Genomic DNA, 12,279 nt, shown 5'->3' with positions numbered 1-12,279 from the left:
ATTGTACAAGGGTCTTTCCTGTCTATCTCTCCAATAGCCTTTTGTTTTGTTCTAGTGAATTCCTTTCATTTCCTTTTCAACCTGTGTAATTCTTTCTTTTCTTCCTAATCATCTTTGCTTTCATCCAGTTCTGTTTCATCTCTCATTTTATTATTCTACCTTGTGCTTTTTTGTTCAAGTTCAATCTAGGCACTATATTTTTCTCTTTTCAAACATATCCATCTCCCCCTTGCTTTCCTTTATAATGTAAGTTTCTCTTCTTTTTTTTCTTCCATTATCTTTTAGTGTAGGCCCCCTACTATTTTGTAAACCTTTTGTTCATTTTTTCCAGGTTTTTTTTTTAAATCATAGTTTCTTTCATTTCCTTTTCCCCCTTTTCCTAGCCTTTTTTAAAGGATTTATATTCTTTCACCCTTGTCTTATAAACACATTTTTCTCAATCTTCTTTCATTCACACACACAATACACACACACACACACACAACACAACACAACACAAACAACCCCGGGCCCAGTCCTCAATCAATTGCTGCCGCGACTCGGAACAGGCCGAGAGAAAAGCGGAAAAAGTATTATCTTTTTAAAGATACCATAGAAGAACTTGCTCTGATGGACAGGAGATAGCTACATACACTACAGATCAATGGCGACGCTCGGCTCGCACTCGCTGCCGTGGATGAATGTGTTTTGTACACCGTGCTGCGTTGCCCTGTCTGCTCCTATCCTGTGCAACGCAGTTATCGCTGAGCGAATTGGCTGCGATTAACATAACCCAACAAGTGTAACACAACAGTGTCCATCAAAACACGTGTGTTATGATGGGCGCTCTGCATCGGTTGATTAAAACTCGATTTTTGAAAAAAAAACAGATAGGATTTTTTCTTCTTTTCATCATGGATAGTGGACATGTGTGTGTAACAAAAAATCACCGTGCAAAGTTGCGACAATTTATACGTCAGATGTGAGATGAATACAGTACGCGCAATAAGAAACGCCTCCGTCAATTTCGTTTTCCAACGAAAGTTCGTTATCGATCCAGTAGCAACGAAATCTGGACGAAATTTGGACGAACTTTCGTTATCGATCCAGTAGCAACGATTCTGACGCTTTGTGGACGCTTTGTGGACGCATTTCACGCACGACCGCCCGCTCAATTCCGTTCGGCAAATGCGTTGCTCGTTCGGAAAATGCGTGTTCGGAGCTCGGCAGTTTCGTCCAAATTTCGTTAGAAGCGTCCGTGATCCAAGGCGCACATGGAATACACGTGTGTGTAGTGGCCACATCCACTAGCCAGCCGGCAAGAATCACACTTGCAAGACTCAGCAAGTAGCACAGCGGTCGGAATGAGAACTGTAGACAGGCGTGGAATTCACCTGATACACATGATAATATTAAAATGGTAACATGTATACATATATCGATGCCGTTTTCATTGAAGCAATTTGTAAAAGTTTTAGTTTCCCTTACCCTAGCTGTAAGTACGGTGCCGTTATCACTGCATTTAGTAAGTCACCTGATACATCCATTTCATGCTGCTGGCTGCATGTAACCGTATTAACCAGGGAAAGTGCACGTGGTGGGAAAGGCGAGTGCGCCGTGTGTGCGTCGCCATTGCTATGGCATGGCTCGCTCGCCTGAACCACGTTCTGTGGGCTGAACCAGGCAGGTGAGACTGGCTGAACGAAACAGAGATATGTACGATGTACTAGTACGAGTAGTTCACGTGGTGGTTTTTTTTTTTTTTTTTTTACAAGCAGAAAATAAACAACTGTTGATCAGGAAATAGACTAAATTACCAATCAGAGATCATTCGGGTTCATAGTATTTAAGAGAAATCACGCAATTTTGGCGAGCGGGAACCCACAGGAACCTTATCGTAGAATGCCGACCAAAAAGAAAATGGTTTCACTAAAATTGCGTGTACGTAAAATCCTTTTGAGTATTAGAAAGAAAATTAACCCCCAAAAGAGGAAAAAAGAAATTAGAAGGATTTGTTCGCCGTTATTTGGTCATTAAATATATTTTCTTTCTTCAGCAATTGCGCGTTACATTGCCCTTTTTTTTATTGAATCAGAAAAGCAAAAAAAAAATATTTAAAACAAGACAATAAGTTTAATTCTTAGTTTCATATCGTTTATTTCTTTATTGGACAGAGAGATAATTCAGACGGTACGTGGAATTTTCAAAGCGACTAATTCTGACTGATTCTTAGTTTGACTAAGCTCTTTCTTTCTTTCTTTCTTTTTTTTTGGGGGGGGGGGGGTGAGGGTCATGTTCGTTGTACCCATGCACCCATATAAAGGTTCGTTAGTACGAAAATGAAACGTTCAGATACACGCGACTTCCCTACACGAAATACTAGTATAGATGTTCGTAAATGTGATAGTCAAATTATATTATGATTCATAATCCGAAAATGCACGAATGTTTGTGATTGGGTAGGTGCGTTATTGTCGGATAAGCAAACCTTCGTAGTACTGTAGTATCGAGCCTTTTGTATTCACGGATAAACGAACTTTTGGAATAATGAATTCTATATTAGAGCAAGACAATAAGTTTAATTCTTATATACTTGTAGTATGACATCGTTTATTTCCTAGTTGTGAAGCGGGAAGCGAGAGATAATTCTGAAAAGAAGTATAATATACAGACGGAACGTGAAATATTCAAAGCAGCTAAATGAGATTAAATCTTAAGTTGTTTATTTGTTTGTTAGCTTTCTTGTTTGTTGTTATGCTCAAGTGTTGGTGTAATACTTTTTTTTTTTTTTTTTTTTTTTTTTTTTTTATAGGGGGGAGGCATTTTTGTAGTACCCACGTAAAGTTCGCTGATGCGAAACTGATAAAATGTTCCGTAACACGCAAATTCCCTACACCTTGCAGACGTTCGTACCTAGTGTGAAAATAAAATCTATTATTATTATTATTTTTTTTTTTGTCATTGTTCGATTAGCAAACCTTCGGAGTGTCAATCCTTTCGTTTTCGGATAAACGAACTTCCTTTACTCACAACACCACTTTCAGAGTAACAAACTAGTCATTATTTTATTCGGGCATTGGGAATAGTTCAGGAAAGAAATATAGAAGGGAGGAAAATCATTAAGGCAAGAATTACGTTGGATTCTTATAGTTTGAAATAATTTATTCATTTCCTTGGTGTTCATTATTCCTAAAAAGAAAACGGGTGCGCTATTCCGATGGTTACGGCGTTATTTCGAATCCGAAACACGCATATTCCTTGTGCCTATCCATGTTTGTTGATTCGAAAATGTAATCATGCTGCGGGTAATTGCTATAGGGCCATATATTGTTTTATTTCTGTCTTTTGTTATATTATTATTATTATTATTATTATTATTATTATTATCATTATTATCGTCTTTCACTATTATTAACCAATAATTTGATTAACGAGCATTTTGTGGGCTGTTTTTTTTTTTTTTTTTTTTTTTTTTTTTTTGGGGGGGGGGGGGGCATTGTCCGATTAGCAAACTTTCGGAGTGTCAATTCTTTCGTTTTCGGATGAACGAACTTCCTTACCTCAGAAGAAGAAATCAGAGTAACAAACTAGTCATTATTTTATTCGGGCATTGGGAATACTAGTAGTTCAGGAAAGAAATATAGAAGGGAGGAATCCCAAACACGCATATTCCGTGTGCCTACTCATGTTTGTTGATATGCTGCGGCTAAGGGCCTATAATATTGGAGGTCGTTTCTCATACCTCTCGTTTGGTATACGATTTCTTTCGTTTCATATCACTTAATTTGTTCCCTTTATATTCTGAAATATTTAAAGGTAATTCTTTCAATTGCCTCGCACTGTGTACATATGCATTTTAGTAACGGCGATTTCCCGCTTTGCTGCAGTATTTCGAAGGGTGTTTGATCCCAGCCGCTTCGGTGTGCTCTGTGGTAATGTTTATGTAGTTGTCGGGGAGGTTGTTGATACTTTGTTTGTTGTCATTTATTTTCGTACAGGCAGGGGCGGATCCAGGAATTCTGTAATATTTCTGGTGCCACTTCCGGGTTTCACTTCTTTTTTTTTTTCTTTTCTTTTAACGATAAATAAAGGGGGCGTGCGCCTCATGCGCCCCCTCTGGATCTGCCACTGCTACGTGTTTATCTCGAGTGATGGTGATCGTGTTTCTAAATGTTTATAAGAAAAGGACAAAATTATCGGAGTGATGCCTGATGATGGTGATGATAATCAACGATGCTGATGTAAAAGACGGCTTGCTGTGGATGCTGAGCGTACGTGCCCTTCGTTTATTTAAATGAGTTTTCCCTCTTTTACTCTTCTTTCCCCTCCCAAGAATGATAAAAAAGAAAATACCTACACCTCACAACAAAAGGAACCACGTGTGAACAACCATCATCAAGTTCAACCTAAATGTTCATTATTAGCAAAGAATAAGGGGGAAACACAAGTGACGGAAAATAATAGAAGCGACGAGATTGTCTTCTTGTGTAATGCGGTCTCTTGGGATTGGAAAAACCCCACCCTCTCCCTTTGTGGAAATTTCCACAAAACCAGGTGCGTGCCAGACCCCAGGTGCCAGTCGAAAGAATGCGCGCACTGGTCTAATATCGATCGAAAAACTCGCTGGTGAGTTGAGTTAAAGGAATCATTGCAAAGATGTTCTGATTCTTTCGCCTTTCTTTAGGCGCATACATCGAACCGTCGATTATTGTGTACTTGATCTAAGTACAATGCATTTATATGTTCCCGAACTGTTAAAAGGAATTGATTAATCACTCAAAAATGCAATCACAGAAATATATGAAATGTCTCATATGCCTAGACAAATTCACTGCGATGTCCTATGTGATGCAGCCACCACCCGATTAAACAGCAAAATTATGACAATTAATTTCACGCTCATCAAAACTGCCTATTACTTTTCATTATATGAATTTTGGTTATCAACACTCGTTCGTGGATTTGTTTGTTTGCATGTTTTGTGTGTATTATTCCTCGATCCTGAAAGACGTAATAATCATTCGCATCGAACGTAAACTGTTTACCGTAACTAAGCCTATATGGCGCATTCTATCCATTAAACTTGCAGTAGCACATGGTGCATTCCTTTGAACCACGTGTTTCCCATATCGGCACATCTGCAAACACATTAGCGATCATCGTTATGGCGAACTTTCCGATTACAGTCAGGGGAGAAGAAATCGTAATACTGTACATGTACTTACGAAAGTGATTATGCTTAAAAGATCAAATAAAATGAAGAAGCTTGAAAACAACTTGGCAACACTCAATCAAGTTTTGCATTCTCTCACACAAACTCTCTTGAGAAAATGAAAGCATTCCCCCTCCCATGCTAGATAATGAAGTTTCCATTACTACAGCCCAGCAAGTTTTGGGAGTGTACATGAATCATGTTTTTAGGATAGAGTCAAAAGGGACCTAAGCTTTCGATCATAGCAGAATCTTCGTCAGAAGCAAAATGGCAAATAGGAAGAAAAAGCAACCACATACATGTAAAGCGACTTCACACAACAAGAACAGTCAGGAACAGGCAAGGGACACGAAACAAAGAAAACAAAAGGAGAGGGTAGGATGTCATGGGCAAGGAGCCCAACAGGTAAAGGGAGGGGGATTAGAGCAGGAGGATGGACAGACAAAAGGCAGGGGAAGGTTAGTAATAGTCGTGAGGGCCAGGGGGCAACCATTGAAGGAAAAGGATGAATATGGAGGCAACATCAAACAAGATAAGGAACAACAGAGAGATAAAGAAAGGTAAAGAGTGAAATAGCAACAGCAAAGGGGGGGGGGGGGTGAGCAAACAGCAAGCCCTAGAAAGGATCTGCACAAGTACCAAGAGGAGGCAACAAAATGAAAGTGAGAGTCAATCAACAAATGCAATTAACCATATCAAAGTATGATAATGATACAGCAATAATGATGATATTGACAAAACAAACTAGAATAATAATCATTAAAGCACATAAAACAAGAGACCCGCGGGTCTAGCGCTCACCTGAGTATCGCAAGTTCACCTTTCACGCAGTCACTAATCTAAATTATTCACAGCTCTACCAAAATTTGACCAGGCATTCTCAAGTAGAAGATGAAACTGTACAATAAGGGCCCAAATTTTTTAAGATTCCTTAATTTTTTTTTTTTTTTTTGGGGGGGGGGGGGGGGGGGATTGGGGCCCCCTGGGGCCCTCTGGGTGGGGCATGGTGCCCATTTTTATAAATTGAGATCCTGACCCCCTAGGGATGCTACCTGCCAAGTTTGATGAAAATACATCATGAGGTTTTCAGGAAGAAGATGAAAATGTACAATTCAGGTCCCCATTTGGACCTTCCCAACCAACCCCCCCCCCCCTGCCCCCAAGAGGGGCACCCCTTGATCTCCTATGAACAAACTTGAAAATACAGTCATTAATGTACTCACTCATAGTATTATCTTACCTCTATAACTTCTGATTCTAGAGAAGATTTTTAAAGATTCCTTCATTTTGGGGGTTTGGGGCCCCCCTGGGGGCCCCCTGGGTGGGGAATGGTGCCCATTTTAAGAAATTGAAATCCTAACTCCCTAGGGATGCTACCTGCCAAGTTTGGTGAAAATGGGTCATGGGGTTCTCAAGAAGAAGATAAAAATGTACAATTTAGGCCCCATTAGGACCCCTCCTCACCCCCCTCCCCTGGGTCCCAAGGGGGGCACACCTGATTCTGCCATGAACAAACTTGAAACTACAGTCATCAATGTACAAACTCATAGTATTAACTTAGCTCTATCACTTCTGGTTCTGGAGAAGAAGATTTTTACAGATTCCTTAAGTTTGGGGCGTTTGGGCCCCCTGGGGGCCCCCTGGGTGGGGCATGGTGCCCATTTTAACAAATTGAGTTCCTAACCCCCTAGGGATGCTACCTGCCAAGTTTGGTGAAAATGGGTAATGGGGTTCTCAAGAAGAATATGAAAATGTACAATTTAGGCCCCATTAGAACCCCTCCCCACCCCCCCTCCCCTGGGTCCCAAGGGGGGCACCCCTAATTTTGCCATGAACAAACTTGAAACTACAGTCATCAATGTACTAACTCATAGTATTAACTTAGCTCTATCACTTCTGGTTTTAGAGAAGAAGATTTTTACAGATTCCTTAATTTTGGGGGGTTTGGGCCCCCCTGGGGGCCCCCTGGGTGGGGCATGGTGCCCATTTAAACAAATTGAGTTCCTAACCCCCTAGGGATGCTACCTGCCAAGTTTGAGGAAAATCGGTCTTGGGGTTTTCAAGAAGAAGATGAAAATGTAAAAAGTTTACGCACGACGCACGACGGACGACGGACGACGGACGACGGACGACGGACGACGGACGACGCACGACGGACGCCGGACGAAGGGCGATCGCAATAGCTCACTTGAGCCTTTGGCTCAGGTGAGCTAAAAAGGGGGACACAAAGTCCATGGGAGAGAAAACGTATACAGTGTACTTGCAAAGCAAGTATCAATAGGCAAATTAAATACGTTTCAAAGAGCTGGTTCATATGAAATCACCTTTGATTTATGATTTTACAAACAAGAATTTTCATCGCTTTCCTATTTCTTTTATTACTTTAGTAATGTCATGATATTTCATGATGGTATGTGTTCTGTCTTTACATGGCAAGATAGGGTTTTTCTTTTCCATCCAGGGTCAAAGAAGAAAGTGATAGAAAGATAATTGAAAGGATAGAATGAAACACCTACTCAGCAGGCTCTTGATATAACACAAAAGCAATTCATCAGAAATGCAGTACAGTTCTAAATAATTTATCAGTGGAAAAATGAGCAAAGAAAATGGGATTTCGAGTTAAAAAGGAGTAGGAACATCGCAATTGACAGACTTGGGCTTGATGTGCAAACATATTGTCTAACTTCTGGTTGAGTTTCTTCAGAGACATAAATTTTGGTAGCAGTAAACCAGAGTGAAAAAGGCAAAAGGATACAATTAAATGAAAAAATAAAATGCAGGTCTCTAGACCACTCCAGTGCACGATCGAGCGAGCCAACACTAAAACCGCCCCCAGGGCCAGGCCATGTCGTCAGTGTCACTCTCGTCTTACAGGCCTACATTGTACATGTGTAGGCTACTCGTTTCGTACTCGTCATCGCCAACGACAACGTCATGATGGTCGGTCACACGAAATAAATTGCATCATCAAAAGAGCTCGTATATCAACACCACTAGATAGTAGAATCATTATTATTATCACTATCATTCCAGTCAATCTCATCCACCGCGAAACCCTCAAAATCCCTCTCAAAACAAACCTGTAAACGATTCAGACATCGCAGACCTAGCTACACATCTGGCACACAAAAATGAAATGGAGGTGGGAAACTACGATGAATACACAAAAACTATCGACGATGGCATTTTACCGTAGCAGAAAATACACAGAGTATCTTGCACCGGAAAAAAAAATGGATGTGGAAAACTACGATGAGGAAAACTAGGTGAAAACCCGATGCGTGAAGACGAACGATGAAGACACTTTACGGTAAAAATACTTACACGGAAACAAACGAGTGGGTACGAGGTCCTCGCACACACGAAGATAATCGACAAATCGTTCAATCGAAAAACTCAACAAACACTCGAACAAAAACTCACCCCAAATTGTTGCAAACAAGGTAATCACTTAATAAAAATGAGAAAACTAAACTCTCAGAAGTATGATTGTACTCTGAAAAGAAAGGGATACAATGATACGAAAGCAAAAGAGAGAAAAATGAGAGAAATGGACGGGAAACCTAGACAACTTCGACGAAGGGAGAGCTAGCGATTCGCGATTCGAGCTAACTTTGTATACAGTGTAGCTGTGTGTGTGATGTGTACAGAGGATTGAAAGCGTTGAAAGGGTTGAAAGCGTCGAAAGCGTTGAAAGCGTCCACAGCTTCGGAAAAGCGTTCGGGGATTTCGTTGAATTCGTTGAATTCGTCCAAAATCCGTCCATGAAGTCTGGACGCAAAAAGCGTTGAAAACGTCCCCGACGAAATCAACAACGAAAAAAGCGTTGGGACGAAATTTGGACGCACTTTCGTCGGGCGTTTTCTATTGCGCGTACTGTAGAAGTGAAGGGGGCCTCATGAGGCGTTCCCCCCCGGGCCTCATGAGGCGTGGGGGCGGTCCTCATGAGGCGGGGCAGTCCTCGTACGCGGGAGCGGTCCTCATGAGCGGGTTTCCCGAACTGATTTACACGTACTAAGCATGGTTTATATTATTTCCTACTAACGTCACGATACTGAGTATAGAACCTAGTACTAGACCACCAAATTAGACAGAAATTTATCGATGATAAATTGATAGACAGCAAACTGACATGACAGGTTTATTTTAGAATATTGAACAATATTTCATTCTTAGTTTTGCACTTTAATCTTAACCTTCCATTTTATAACAAAGAAACAAAACAGCAATAGAAAAGAAATGTAACATATAATACAACAAGCTCTCTCTCTCTCAGCTCAGCATTTCGGGACTGTGTCTTTGTCTTTGATTAAGCACTGCAATTGCTTGTTTGCCTAAATACTACTACTAGCAGGGTAGGGGCAAGCATGGTGTCACCGGACACCATGGTATTACCGGACACGCACATTTTTGCGTACTAATGACATTCTGTACGCGCGAGACTTCGTAGATTAGCCTCACAGAACTTTGTGTGGACCGAAATCGCAAAAAACGCCACATAAAAATGTAAAAACACGAAAAAATTCACATTTTACCTCAAATTTATAGTTGAGTGACCCGCACCTCGTTTATTATAGTTAATATTTATGCATGTTTGAATCACATTTCGCGACTGAAATTCCATGAAATCCCACTCACATACAGGAAAAATGCTGAAGATTCTATTAGAACCAAAAGTTCACTGATCAATATCGGAAATTTGTAGCTATCTTCCTCAAACGCGAACGATGCGGAATAGTTGTGCGCCAAGGGGCACGCAACTCATTGCCCGCGCGTGCAGCTCCCATATATAGACAAAGCACGTATACTCTAACCAGTTGTCGATTTCTCACAAGGTTTTATTGCGTGAACTGTTCGAAATGGTCAAGACAGACATTTTACTGTAAAATACGAAATTTGAGCTTCATTTGCAGATTTTTTGTGTGTGTCATCCGCTCGGTGAGAATGTGTACGGTGATTTGTGGGATGAATTGTGATTCTGGTGCAAGGATTAGGTGCGAAAGACCTCGATTATTCGATTACGAAAATAGCGTCCAGTAATACAATGCGATTTTGCACGGCGCAAAAAACCACTATTTTTAGAGGGGTATGTTTGAAGCATATTTTCTAAAAACTGGAACGAAGAAATGACGTAAGTTGGCTGAATTCGTAATTTCCATGAGTCTGTGAATAAGTGGTGTTGTTTTTAGCCGAAATTTCATTCTATGAGTACGGAATTCAAAGCCACAAAGAAAAGCGTCCGGTAATCAGTCCGGGAAACCCGCTCATGAGGACCGCCCCCGCGTACGAGGATGGTCCCTCCTCATGAGGACCTCCCCCCTCCTCATGAGGCCCCCCGGGGAACGCCTCATGAGGCCCCCCCTTCACTTCTTATTCATCTCACATCTGACGTATAAATTGTCGCAACTTTGCACGGTGATTTTTTGTTACACACACATGTCCACTATCCATGATGAAAAGAAGAAAAAATCCTGTCTGTTTTTTTTTTTTAAATCGAGTTTTAATCACCCGATGCAGAGCGCCCATCAAAACACGGGCGCCAGCGCGTTCGCACAATGCAAGACTGCCGCACCTAGCGGCCTGATCCGACTAAATATTTTCGATGCTTTTTTCTGCGGCTCTCACCTCTCCGCGCACGAATTAGCCTCGTGAAGCTGAAGTCTGACATCTTTTTACACAAATTCGTAACGAGAAAAATTAAATCAGTACTAACCTGATCTTGTCCATATATTCCAAATTACTATTCCACACTGATAGAGTAGGTGGGTAGATGACATACTCCAGTTTGTTAGCAAAATAATCACTTTGTAGGTATGACGAGTTCACTTTCTTCGTCAATTCCGCCCACGATTCCGCCGCCCGCTTACCGTTTGGGCGCTTTCTCTGGAATCATCCCGCGACGCGACGTACGTCGCATCACATCACGCATCCAGCACATACCAGTCTGGTACTTAGTATGTGCTGGATGCGTGATGTATGCGACGTACGTCGCGTCGCGGGATGATTCCAGAAAAAGCGCCCAAACGGCGGAATCGTGGGCGGAATTGACGAAGAAAGTGAACTCGTCATACCTACAAAGTGATTATTTTGCTAACAAACTGGAGTATGTCATCTACCCACCTACTCTATCAGTGTGGAATAGTAATTTGGAATAGATCTATATGGACAAGATCAGGTTAGTACTGATTTAATTTTTCTCGTTACGAATTTGTGTAAAAAGATGTCAGACTTCAGCTTCACGAGGCTGATTCGTGCGCGGAGAGGTGAGAGCCGCAGAAAAAAGCATCGAAAATATTTAGTCGGATCAGGCCGCTAGGTGCGGCAGTCTTGCATTGTGCGAACGCGTTGGCGCCCGTGTTTTGATGGGCGCTCTGCATCGGGTGATTAAAACTCGATTTAAAAAAAAAAAAACAGACAGGATTTTTTCTTCTTTTCATCATGGATAGTGGACATGTGTGTGTAACAAAAAATCACCGTGCAAAGTTGCGACAATTTATACGTCAGATGTGAGATGAATAAGAAGTGAAGGGGGGGCCTCATGAGGCGTTCCCCGGGGGGCCTCATGAGGAGGGGGGAGGTCCTCATGAGGAGGGACCATCCTCGTACGCGGGGGCGGTCCTCATGAGCGGGTTTCCCGGACTGTAATAGGATGTTCCACCCTACTACTAATACGGCGTCAGTATTCAGTAAATTTACTAACTGTGTTAGTAGTACTGGTAGTAGTACTATTAACACAGTTAGCAAACTTACTGAATACTGAGCTGACGATACTGTGCAGTGCAGTTGCAGTGGCAGTGCAATGCCAGTTTTGTAAATTAAATTTATTTTCAATTTTTGTTACCCACAAGTTATTACGTGAAATTAAAACTTACCGTAGTTTCTCCTTCAGTTCTAGGTTAGTGTAAAAAGATAATCTCTGATCTTTTCATCCAAACGACATCATTTGAAAGACAGCACACGTGCGATCCAACAAAACGCTTGCACCACAATGTCAGCAGGATCACACAATAAGCAGTACTGGCGCGTGAATACCGGCCCGGTGCGGTTTCTCTCACAAGAATTAGTGCATGCAGTAGTAGTGCAACGGA

At 41.5% G+C, this 12,279-nt stretch overlaps 1 protein-coding gene across 1 annotated transcript in view; it reads right to left on the bottom strand.

Moving 5' to 3' along the window:
- Positions 1 to 12,247, bottom strand: part of LOC139723767 (CTP synthase 1-like) — a 28,493-nt gene extending 16,246 nt beyond the window's left edge. The window contains exon 1 of the mRNA XM_071634980.1: positions 12,064 to 12,247. The gene's annotated coding sequence lies outside the window, so the exon portion shown is untranslated. The remainder of the gene's footprint in view (positions 1 to 12,063) is intronic.
- Between the last annotated feature and the right edge of the window lie 32 nt (positions 12,248 to 12,279).

The sequence above is a fragment of the Diadema antillarum genome, unplaced genomic scaffold (genome assembly GCF_040938485.1).
Source record: "Diadema antillarum isolate AM-2024a unplaced genomic scaffold, OU_Dant_1.0 scf00000015, whole genome shotgun sequence".
NCBI classification, from domain to species: domain Eukaryota; kingdom Metazoa; phylum Echinodermata; class Echinoidea; order Diadematoida; family Diadematidae; genus Diadema; species Diadema antillarum.
The sequence above is the reverse complement of the archived record's forward strand: the minus strand, read 5'-3'. Positions and strand labels throughout refer to the sequence as shown.